This window comes from Ornithodoros turicata, chromosome 1, assembly GCF_037126465.1.
Source record: "Ornithodoros turicata isolate Travis chromosome 1, ASM3712646v1, whole genome shotgun sequence".
NCBI classification, from domain to species: Eukaryota; Metazoa; Arthropoda; class Arachnida; order Ixodida; family Argasidae; genus Ornithodoros; species Ornithodoros turicata.
In genome coordinates this window covers 103,061,738-103,072,331 of record NC_088201.1, presented here as the reverse complement: position 1 = coordinate 103,072,331, position 10,594 = coordinate 103,061,738, and the positions used below count along the sequence as shown (strand labels likewise).

General features: G+C 45.6%; 1 long non-coding RNA gene across 1 annotated transcript; it reads right to left on the bottom strand.

Moving 5' to 3' along the window:
• Positions 1 to 9,711: 9,711 nt before the first annotated feature.
• LOC135367226 (uncharacterized) lies at positions 9,712 to 10,314 on the bottom strand. Its single transcript, XR_010414396.1, has 3 exons — positions 10,168 to 10,314; positions 10,018 to 10,074; positions 9,712 to 9,750 (listed from the first exon to the last, which is right to left on the bottom strand). It is a non-coding gene; the product is annotated as an uncharacterized LOC135367226 (long non-coding RNA).
• Positions 10,315 to 10,594: the final 280 nt, after the last annotated feature.

The window sequence follows — 10,594 nt, the reverse complement described above, 5'->3', positions numbered from 1 at the left end:
CTCCCTGTCCGGTCAGACAACTGGGGTGCTCTGGCTTGGCATGACATTTGGCTTGGCTTCTTCCGCCGAGCCCTCTGCTGCGCAGATTGGGATTGGGATAGTGCGCGTAACAGTTCGCTATTAGGGAGCCAATATATTTCTGTGACTTCACTGTACCCACGAGGAATGTGAGTTTTGCTTCCTTCGACTACAAAGCGTTTGCTAGGCCAGTACAGACTTCCTGGTGTGTTTCGTGTTCTGTGCTGCGTGCCGAGAATGCGTGAGTGTTAGTAGTAATTTAATAACGCAAGTTAACGAGTAATTTGACACTTTCCTCTTCTCTCACCCCCTCTGCCACCCCCAATTTTGCAATCCCCACCCCCATCCAACTTTATTTTTTTATTTGCGATTTTTCCGTTTAAAATCGCTTATACACGCATAAGAATGCGATAATAAAGCGTAGAATATATTTTTCAATTAATAAATTGAATTACTCTTCATTCCAGCGAGAGAGAGAGAGGAGGAAAATATCAAATTATCGTTAACTTTTATTTTTCTATAGTTAGACACATGAAAAGAAGCGCACATACGCATAAATACACTTTCTAAACTCATTTAATAAGTCAAGTCATTACTATACATGTTCAGTTCACTGATGTGTCAGTCCAGGTTCGGTAACAGCATCAGCCCATGGACGCCGCCATTGCGGGTTGCAAAGCATTACGTCAGGTGGCAGCATCGTCGTCATCATGGCGGCTTCCGTGGAATACACAAAAAAATGTGCTAGCGAGGGAAAAACACGCGCTCACGAAAAAACATGCACGCACAAGAATTTCAACACGGCCACACACTATTAACCGTGGCCGTACACTTCTATACATCTACTGCTAATCATGAACGTTGTCACCATAAGCGCCCTAAACCACTTCAAATCGCGGTCATTAGTACTGCTCAAGACCTAGACGAGTTAACAAGGGAAAGCATACGCATAGAAGACTCAACAAATTTCGAAGCCTAGGCTTAAGTGGGTGACAACAGGCGTGGGCAGGTCAGGACAAGAATGGCACTGCTCAAGCAGATTCTGTCACACGAGAAAAAAAAAAAAAAAAAACATAGACAGAGAGCGAGCACTCACATGGCTGCGAAGCATTTTAACAAAAGAAAGCATGCACAAAGAAGAGAGAACTAGGCCTTAAAGAACTGCACTCGAACCAAGTGGGAGAGACACTGACCTGCACCGAAATATTTCCACACACATCACTCAGTCAAAAACCGTCTTCATCCTAAAGTCGCTTGTCACGAAATCCGTGGCGAGAACAGCACCAACAGCATGACTGCCACTTAGAGATCCACCCGAAGCAATGAAGCCAGGGGGATGAACGTGTAGTATATTTCTATTGTTGGGAAAAACTCACGTGACCTCTGACGCCGGGCCAATCGTTGGGCTTCGGCAGAGTAGCTTTTTGCTTTGTTTTATTTTGTCTCCCTGCCAGGGGCGGATCCAGACCCTCGGTTTGGGGGGGCGGTTTCTTTGTTGGAGCGCGTAGTGGGGGAGGAGGAGAGGGAAATCTAATGTATAAATTGACGTTTTGGGGGGGAGGGCGATCGCCCAACCGCCCCCTCCTTGGATCCGCCCCTGCTCCCTGGGTGACCTGTGACGCTGGCGATGCTTTCCCTTTCTCATTTGTTCTCTCCCTCTCCCCCGCTTTCGCGGTTTTGGGTGGTTGTGGATTCTCGTTCGCGTCGAGTGAAATAAATAAAACGCTGTTTCTGTTACACAAGGTGCTTTATTTTTCGGGATAGATATTTCCAAATCACACATATGTTGTCTGCTGTATCTGCGCCAAACACGAACTTGACATGAAATTGTTTCTGAAGTTCGAGTAATATGCCGAAGCAACTTGGCATTCACTGTTAGCTGATGTCTCACGTGGAAGATTTCACAATAGAACAACAGTAGATTTACTGCACAGGCACACACATTCACAGATCCAGCATGACAGAAAACATGTCCATATCCCTTTGCTGCTTGTGTGGTGTCACATGCCAAGGTTGACCCGTCACAAAGGAACCTGTGCAGCTGCTATGCCGAAAGATGATGTTCGAAACACTCAGAGTGGCTTATTCATTCTGCTGCATCCATGCAGATGCTTTTGTGAAGCAGATACGAGTTGAGCAGTACCTAGTTGATACCTGAGCAAGAAAGACCAAAACAGGGATCAGAAACGTGAAAACCAAACATTCTACCGGCCGAAAGGCCACAGGTGTGGTGCAATGCTATGCAAAGCGGCTGAATGGAATAGGCTTACCTGTCATCGAGTGGGTAGCGGAAAAACATATTGGTCCTTCTTGAATCGTTGTCACACCAAGCAAGCGAAGCAGACCTGCCTTCCACTTATCTATCATTGAATTGACTTGCAGAAGTATCCAAAAGGCTTGACGTCATCATTTCCTCCCATTGTCTGAGGCTGCTCCTGTGCGCACCCAACCACCGCCCCAACGGTTAACGTTTCAAAGTTCGCTCTTGCTATCAGGACTGAGGAATGCGCGCAAGTCAGGAGTCCCTTCATGCTCCCTGGTATAAATTGAATTTACATCGCCATATTATTTTCTTTACTGCGCTATTACTAATTTTCATTATTACATTAAAGGTTACAAAAACTACTACTACTACAAAAAAAGCCCTCGCTCCTGTTATTGAAGATCATATGAAATGACTGTAATTTTAGTAGTCATAAATTATATTCACTCATTAAGGGAAATACCATCCATGCACAAAGGCTGAGAAAAAAACAACAACAAAATAACTGAGCCCTGCAATTAAGCGCTATTACCTCGAAGACCTACTAAATGACTAAATAAACATATCAAAATGCGCTTTTTCTACTTTCAATCATTAAGAACCATATGAATATTTTTTGTACAACAATTCAATAAACTAATCATCTCTCTCTTCATGGAAGCTGCTGCTTCTGTCTAAAATAATTGCCCCTATTGAAGATGAGAAAATAATAAGCGAGCCTGGACCACTCAGACTAATCAATAGGCTTACTAAATGCGCGAAAGCCATCTTTTTTTCTGATTTTGCTTTTAAAACACCGTTTACTAGCCATTAAGCGCTCCAAGTTTTTCTTACTTCTCATTCCTTCCTTCGACTTCCGCGTCCTGTCATGCAGTGAATTAATAACCTGAGGGCAAGAATTAATAACTTTAGCATATGAAAGTAATTTTCGCCACTACGTTTCGAAATTTGCTTCCATGAGCAGGCACATAACCGTCCGTTTTTTGTTCACATTGGCTATGAAAATCCAATAATAATACTTAAATCCAACAAATTGCGGGAAATCTAGATTCGATTCACGGAAACGATAATTTCTACCCTATGCGTTAAGCGCCCAGATACCCGTATTGCTGCTGGAATAGCAATAGCTATGGCTACAAAAGTTAACCACCTTCATCAACATAACAGTTATAATGCGTGTCATGCTTTATCGAGCAAAGTGCATACACAAGAATCGTGAAGCATGACAAGATACACGCTAACCAACGACAGCTAACAAACACACACATTTCTCCTCTCATAAAATTATTGAGCAGCATAATACGACATACTCTGAATTTTACCGATAAAACTAAACTTGAACACAGCTACAAGCACGGTGAGTGAGGGGGTCTCAAAGTGTCTGCTCCGCATGGTTACTGAAGTCAACGATGCGGTAATGATTTTTTTATTTTTTCATTTGATTCGTTTGTCGCTCACTTATTTTAGTGAATATTAATATTAACTGAACTTATGATACCATACTAAGTAATAAATACAATCTCGTTTGGTTTAAAAACGGCTTAGAGTTGCTGTGTGTATAGCGAATGCAGATGTATTCTTTGCTCATTTGCTTGAATCACTATGTAGTATTTGTGACGAGAGGGAAGATGATGATGCCGGATGTGGTTGGGGGCAATGAGAGAGAATAAAGTTAGATGTGAACTGGCACAGACGTGGACTCGCTCTCTGGTCCAAGAATTGACCCGTGACGGTCTACAACATCACAACTTGGCGCCCGAACGGGGACAAGGGAAGGCAGCGCTAACGACTACGTTTATGCCAGGTGAATGTGGGGACGAAGATCGTTAAAGCCAACGATTCTTCCACCTCTTCAGATTGAGCCACTCAGGCCTCGCCGGAACGTTCCATCAGCCATGACAGAAGACATGGAAGCGTTCCTTCACTTGGATGATGAAGGCAAAGCTAGAGCATACAAGAACGCATTGGTCAACGTCTCTCGCTTGACAATTCAAGTTGAGCAACTCCATCAACGTTTGATTTCGTTGGAACAGTCACACGACAGAGAGCCTAGGCAACAGTCTGTGTCTTCCACTTAAGCTCAAGATGATGCGAACGGAGATAACATCATTCAGGCAACGGAAACCCTTATTTCTTCACTCCTGGCTCCTTTGATCGGGAGAATTGACCACCTGGAGCAGCAAGTATCCCGTGAAAGCACCCTCTGCGGCACCGATGAGGAGTCTGAGCCAAAGAAGAAACCTGCCCGAAAGCAGAAAGGGAAGGCAAAGGTGACCGACCAGATGAAGTTGCAGAACGAGGGTGCGGTTAAGGATCAGCGTCTAACGACAGCAGCGGTGAGCGCTGCGCCGACACTGACCAAAGATAGCGTCGGCTGGTTCCATCAAGTGGATTTTTGGATGAAGATTTACCAAATCCCTGATGAAACAGCTGTTCCACTACTTATTTCGAAGCTCCCGCGAAGGATTTTGTGTGGATGCGCTACGAGCTTTTGAGAGAGAAGGTCCAGACTTGGGATAACATGAAGTGTCTTTTCCGTCGTTCCGTCGTCGTCATCACTTCGACAACCCAGTCGAAAATCGGCAGATGATGTTCGCACGCTGTCAGAAGCTTGGTGAATCCTGAACGGAGTACGCAGTTGAGTAGCTTCAGCTCTTAGAGGACTGCTCATTTGACGGCACAGAGGAAGAGAAATGCACGATAATTCTTTCCTCACTGGCAAGTCAACCCAAGCGCCATTACTTCGACAAGACCTTCAAGTCGCTGGATAAGATGATGTCATCTTTCCTGAAGTATGACCGGAATTTCGCACCCTCGGAGAAGCCGAAAGAGAAGGTTCTGCGAGTGGAGACTCAATACAAGTGTAGGGCGATGCATCAGGACGAAGCACGCAAGCCTACGCACACAGCGAAAGGGAACGAAAGTCCAAAAGAATCGAAAGGACCACAAACCTCTAAAGCTAGGGCTTTTGTCAGATCTGATACCGCACGTTCGGACCGGTCACAAAAGAAAGATGTGGAAAGGTTATGCCTGAACTGCAAGAAGATGGGTCATTTTGTCACCTGGTGTCCTGAACCTTTGTCTCAAGAGTACCTGGAGTGGCAGCGCCTGTTCTCACAAGCAGCAAGTGGTACTGTAGCGGGAAACGACTACGTGATGCCTCTACCACCTGCAGGGAGGTATCGGAAATCCAGCAAGGTATATCTAAACAGGTAGCGTAACTCCCATAAGCCCCTGTGTCTTCAGTTGGACGCCATTTAAAGACCGCCAACGCCATCCATCCATTGCGCGGACTACTACGTCTGTAAATAAATGACGTAGGAGAGACGTCACTTGTGACGACACCATTACGTAAGCAGGTCGCGTGCCCCGTACACCCGCATGCATGCACTTCGCTTAATTACTTTGCTTCACACGTTGTTCCGAAACCACGAAGCTTTTTCGAACGCAACGACACAGGAATCAAGATATTGCAAAGGAGGGACAAAAAACAGCAAATTCAGGTAGGAGTGTAGTAGCTGCTTTAATAAGATACAGCAATTACAACAGGATGCCCAGTTGTTAACTGCTCATTTCGAACATGAAACAGTATGTGATGTGATGACCAAATGGAAATGTTGAGTGAAAGCTTCTGCAATGCTATAATTGTGAAGCAATCTGTTTACAGTTTCTTCCACCAATACAATACATTGTACAATACATAACAGCTACCACACATCTATGCATATTGATCACAACTCACTAGATATGTCCACGCTTGAATTTTAAGACTGGCTTCATGGGAATGCTCTTATGAAATTTAGAGAAACTGGTCTGTACATCACACATGCAAGTGAAAGTAGCAACTGACTTACAACATGGCTTTCACAAAACTTGTGTAAGCTATCACCTGCAGCATTTCTAATGGAATGCAAATCACCATCACACATTGTAATACACAACTAGAAGAGGACTTAATTTGCACAGCAAACAAGCTTCAGCCTGTACATGATGTGCTTGAGAAGACACAGAATCTCAGAATCAGAAGACACAGAGAAGACAGCAGTATCTGCACATTGTTTCGACTGAGCATGTATAACATATGTATCATTTAAAGTGAAATGAACATGCAACACTCTATACTAAAACCAGTGCAGAGCAAGACCTCATTTGCAGAATAAAAAAAGCCATGCTACTGACATGATTGTGAAAATTTTTTCCTACCCAATTTTCACAGCAATCAATTGCAGGTACTTCCGGCACACGATGCTACTGCATAGCGAGTGACACAGATTTTGGATGAGTCAACTTCTAACCCTATATTTGTGTAAGATTTACAAGGACACATTTCCAGTGCAATGACACAATCACCAGTCAACAAGGTAGTTTTAAAACTGCCACCGAGGAACATACTGACTATGCGGTAACACTGCATTTACAAAAGGAGTGGTCAAGCGAACTGTTATAAAAGACCATACTGATCACGTCTTGAGTGCAACTACAAATGAGCAAATCAAGCAGGTATCTACAAGTTGCTATGCAAAAAAGAAAAAGCACTGCTTTATGTCTTCAGTGCAACTAAAAAGAACACGCCAGGAGAATATTTACAATGTGTGACACAAACTACGACTTCAACCTTTCAACATGCCGTACAGACTTCAAACGTGGTACACTGTCCTTCAACTCTGCATTCTTTTGTCTTGCAAACCAAAACAAACGGACCCTAAGGAAAATATGGAATAGTTCTTTGTACGCTGATGTACAACATAATGTCAATGTCTTTGGTACAAGGATATCGAGGATTTCTGATAGTCTGGTACTGACTGCTTGTACAGTGAGGAATTTACCAACATTGTCCTTAAAGATTCTCTCACATGAGCCCACAAAGTCTGCGAACGCAAGAACAGGCACAGACAGTTTGTCGAAGTTGGTATTGTCCGGGTTCTTGACACTGAAGGAGAGAAGCGCTTGGCTACTGTGCTGAAAAACTGCATTTTCTTGCAGTAGGTCACACCGCTTTTCTGAGTAACGAGCATGTGTCTGGAGGAATTTCATCGCAAGCCGCCCAGCAAAGTAAGTTGTGCAGCTGGACCCAAATGGTGATGGAGACTCGCTAGGTGCCATTATGATGTCATGAGTGATGTGTGTGGAAGCAGAAGCACCGAGGTTTCCCAGGAACCTGCTGCCAATAGGGAGTGTTGCAAGGAAAGCATCTCCATCGTCGGCGCAGTTGGATCCGCGGATGGTCTTAAACAGCTGACCGATCAATAAGTGCCTCACTGCTGCCTGGAACTGGTGGTAAGTGGAGTCCACGTTGCTGCCACACTTTGTGCGGATAATTGAAAAGGTGTTCTCTGGGCGAGTCTTGATTGAGCCTTCGGGTGAGCACATACTCAACACTTTCATTACACAGATCTTGACACAGCTGAAGCACGGAGGTGATCGTCAAGCAAAACCCCTGGATACATGGTGGCTGCTTCTTGAAACCAAGCACAGTGATTCCCTTGAACTCAGCGAGGCATTCTTGGAGGAACTCTGTATGTATGGACCCCTTTTGCATGGCTGAGGCATACTTTGTTTTACCATGTAAATGGCTGCTGTTTAGTGCGTCAAAGAGACGATGGACACGCTCTACAAAGCGGGCTGTGTGAATGGCCTCCGGTGGCACCTGCTGGAACGTAGCGAGCGTGAAGAGGGAAGCTGCTACATGATTGCTGAAGATGTGTGCTGCCAACTTGACTTTCATTTTAGAGACAAATTGAAGTGTCCTTCTGTGAGTCGTGGCATAGACCGTATTTCAAGTTTCTTGTCAATGTCAAAGGCATCTTTAATATGCAGTCCCCTCACTACGTGAGCCCGAACCTGGAAGCCGTATTTTAACAGCATATTGCGGAGACACTTTAGCAGGTGAGGGGGATCAAACATAAAGTACAGCTTCTTGCCACCAATGCACACATATGGCTCAGATGGAGTCACCAGCTTTGTAAAGAGCGACATATTTTGACTTCCCTTTTCACATATGACAGCTCTTGGCTGGAGGCCTGCCTCCACAAGGCAGTTATAGCACTCAAATAGCTTTTCCTGTAAATCTGCTGCAGATGTGGCCTGATATGCAAAGAAGTACCCCAGGACCTGCTTCCATGGCGTGCATATTCCTCTTGCCATGAAGACGAGTGCTTTGTTGGCCAGCTCCGTCCGCACAGTGTTCCCACAGGTCCCAAATCCTTCGAAGCAATCCAGTGCAGGGTTGTACAGCAGCTCCTTCTTAATGTGCATCTCATCAAACATAATGGTGCATAGCTTGTCCAATTCTGTGAAACTGGATGCCTTTCGTTTCACTGCAGCGAACGCGTCACTGGAAAAGCCGGGGCGTAGTGGGATTCGTTTTACCTACAACTGCAGCGACCTCACTGATGGCAAATGGAACAGCTTACGACAGAACCTGTAGCCACGAGGACTATGGAAGTACAGGTTCAGCGCGAATGTTTTGTTGGGTGCTGACCAGCGTCGTCCACCTCTCCTTCCATGGTTCATCGTAATCTGTGCTTCTATGAATGCAGCCACTGTTCCTGAAACGTGCTGCCTCACGCCTTCCATTATCTCCTGGACTGCTTTCGGTTGCTGGCGTCTCTTAAGGTCTCTCTGCGGCTTCCTGTTGTGGACCTGAAGTCTGTGCACCTTCTTCCGCAGCTCGTCCAATTTCGTCCTCCTGCTCTGGGATGCTATGCGCTCACTGTCTGGTACCACATGCTCCTGAGCTGGGCACTGCTGAGCTGTGTGTAGGAAGGATCAGAAATGAAGGTCATTCCTTGCAGTTATTAGAATAACTAGTCAGGTTCTATGGCATACGTACATGCTGCATGCTGTCGTGACTTCGACTAGTGGTGCAAACAAAGCTGCAAGACGTCGCTTGCTGTCAGGAGCATACCAGTCTGTGTTAGCAAGGGTGGTGCGATTGAAGCATAGCAGTGGTCGTGGAGACTGGACTCGTGCCACTCAGCACTCACCGGCGGGCAGGGTTGCAGGGCTTTAGTCCCACTTCCTCTTGTGCAAAAGATGGCAGATCGTTAGCTGCTGCCCTGACTTAGCACTTGAAACCTTCACGACCTGAGTGCAACTGTGATGTACACATCTCTGCTGTGTCAGTGCCTCCTGTACCAGCTGCTTCCACAGCTTCTGCTGTTTCTGTGCTGAGGGTCCTGCTCGGTCCTGCAGAAGGCCAGCAATGAATACATGAAATAATCACAGCGGCTACTCAAGCAACACGCTGTCACAGTATAAAAGCAGTCACTCGCTGTTTTCCCCCTGACCACAGCTTACTAGTTTCTGGAAAAGTACGCCTCAGTGTTGGAAATGCATTCCATCTCAACCTTCCTGTGCGCAAAAATGCACTTGGTGGGAAGTGCTGTGAACACAGGACGCAAGAGTGGAATTGTAGAGGGGAACAGTCCTGGAGTTGCACGCCGCAAAAAGCAAGCCATGCTCTACATCTGCAAAACAGCGTTGGTGACAAATAGATAGAGTATTGCATTTTAGATGTTACAGAACAGAAAGCCTATGCAACAGGAAGGCAGGAGGAGGCGAAATATTGTGCCATGCCATTGTCAAGTGTACCAACACCAGGTGCAAACATGCAAGCGAAAGCAAGCAAGCCCAACATCATGCTAGTAGCCCGTGCTGCGCAATGCTCGGACGCACTGGTCTTATCCACTTTGGTGTAAGCAGCAAGGCACATGTTTAAACTTCAACATGTTTACCAGTTTCCTTAATGTGGGAGCTCAGGTCCCCAGACAGATGTTCACGTAGCTTCAGCACTAGAAATCAGATATTGTATGCATATGCCGTCATTATTCAAGTGTGACGAGAGACGCGCCAGTAGACTGGTGTCAACATATTCAAGAGCTCACCTGGCAACGTCTAGAGGGAAACGGTGGAATGATACACCGCACACGGTGTCGTCCGCGTTGCAGGCACCTCTGGACTTCAAAAAACAAGTCCTGCGCGGGTACCTCTGCATGACGCAGAGTTCCCCTCGACCTGCTATAATAGAGAGCACTTTTAAGGAGATTCCACACACAAGCTCAAGCGTGTTTATCTTACCTTGGGGGCTTTGGCAGCGCTTTTAGGAAAATTAAAATTCTTCCTCTCAAGCTCTTTGCTATGTATGTTCAACGCGTCGAAAAGTTCGAGAAGACCGCACAGCATGTGCGCACGATAACTGCGCACATGCGCAAAATCCGCAGGATCCGGAAAACTACTTTGGCGGTTGTCAAGTTCGTATATGTGCACAAGTGGGCAACAGATAGTTTTTTCCCACATTGAAATTATGAATAA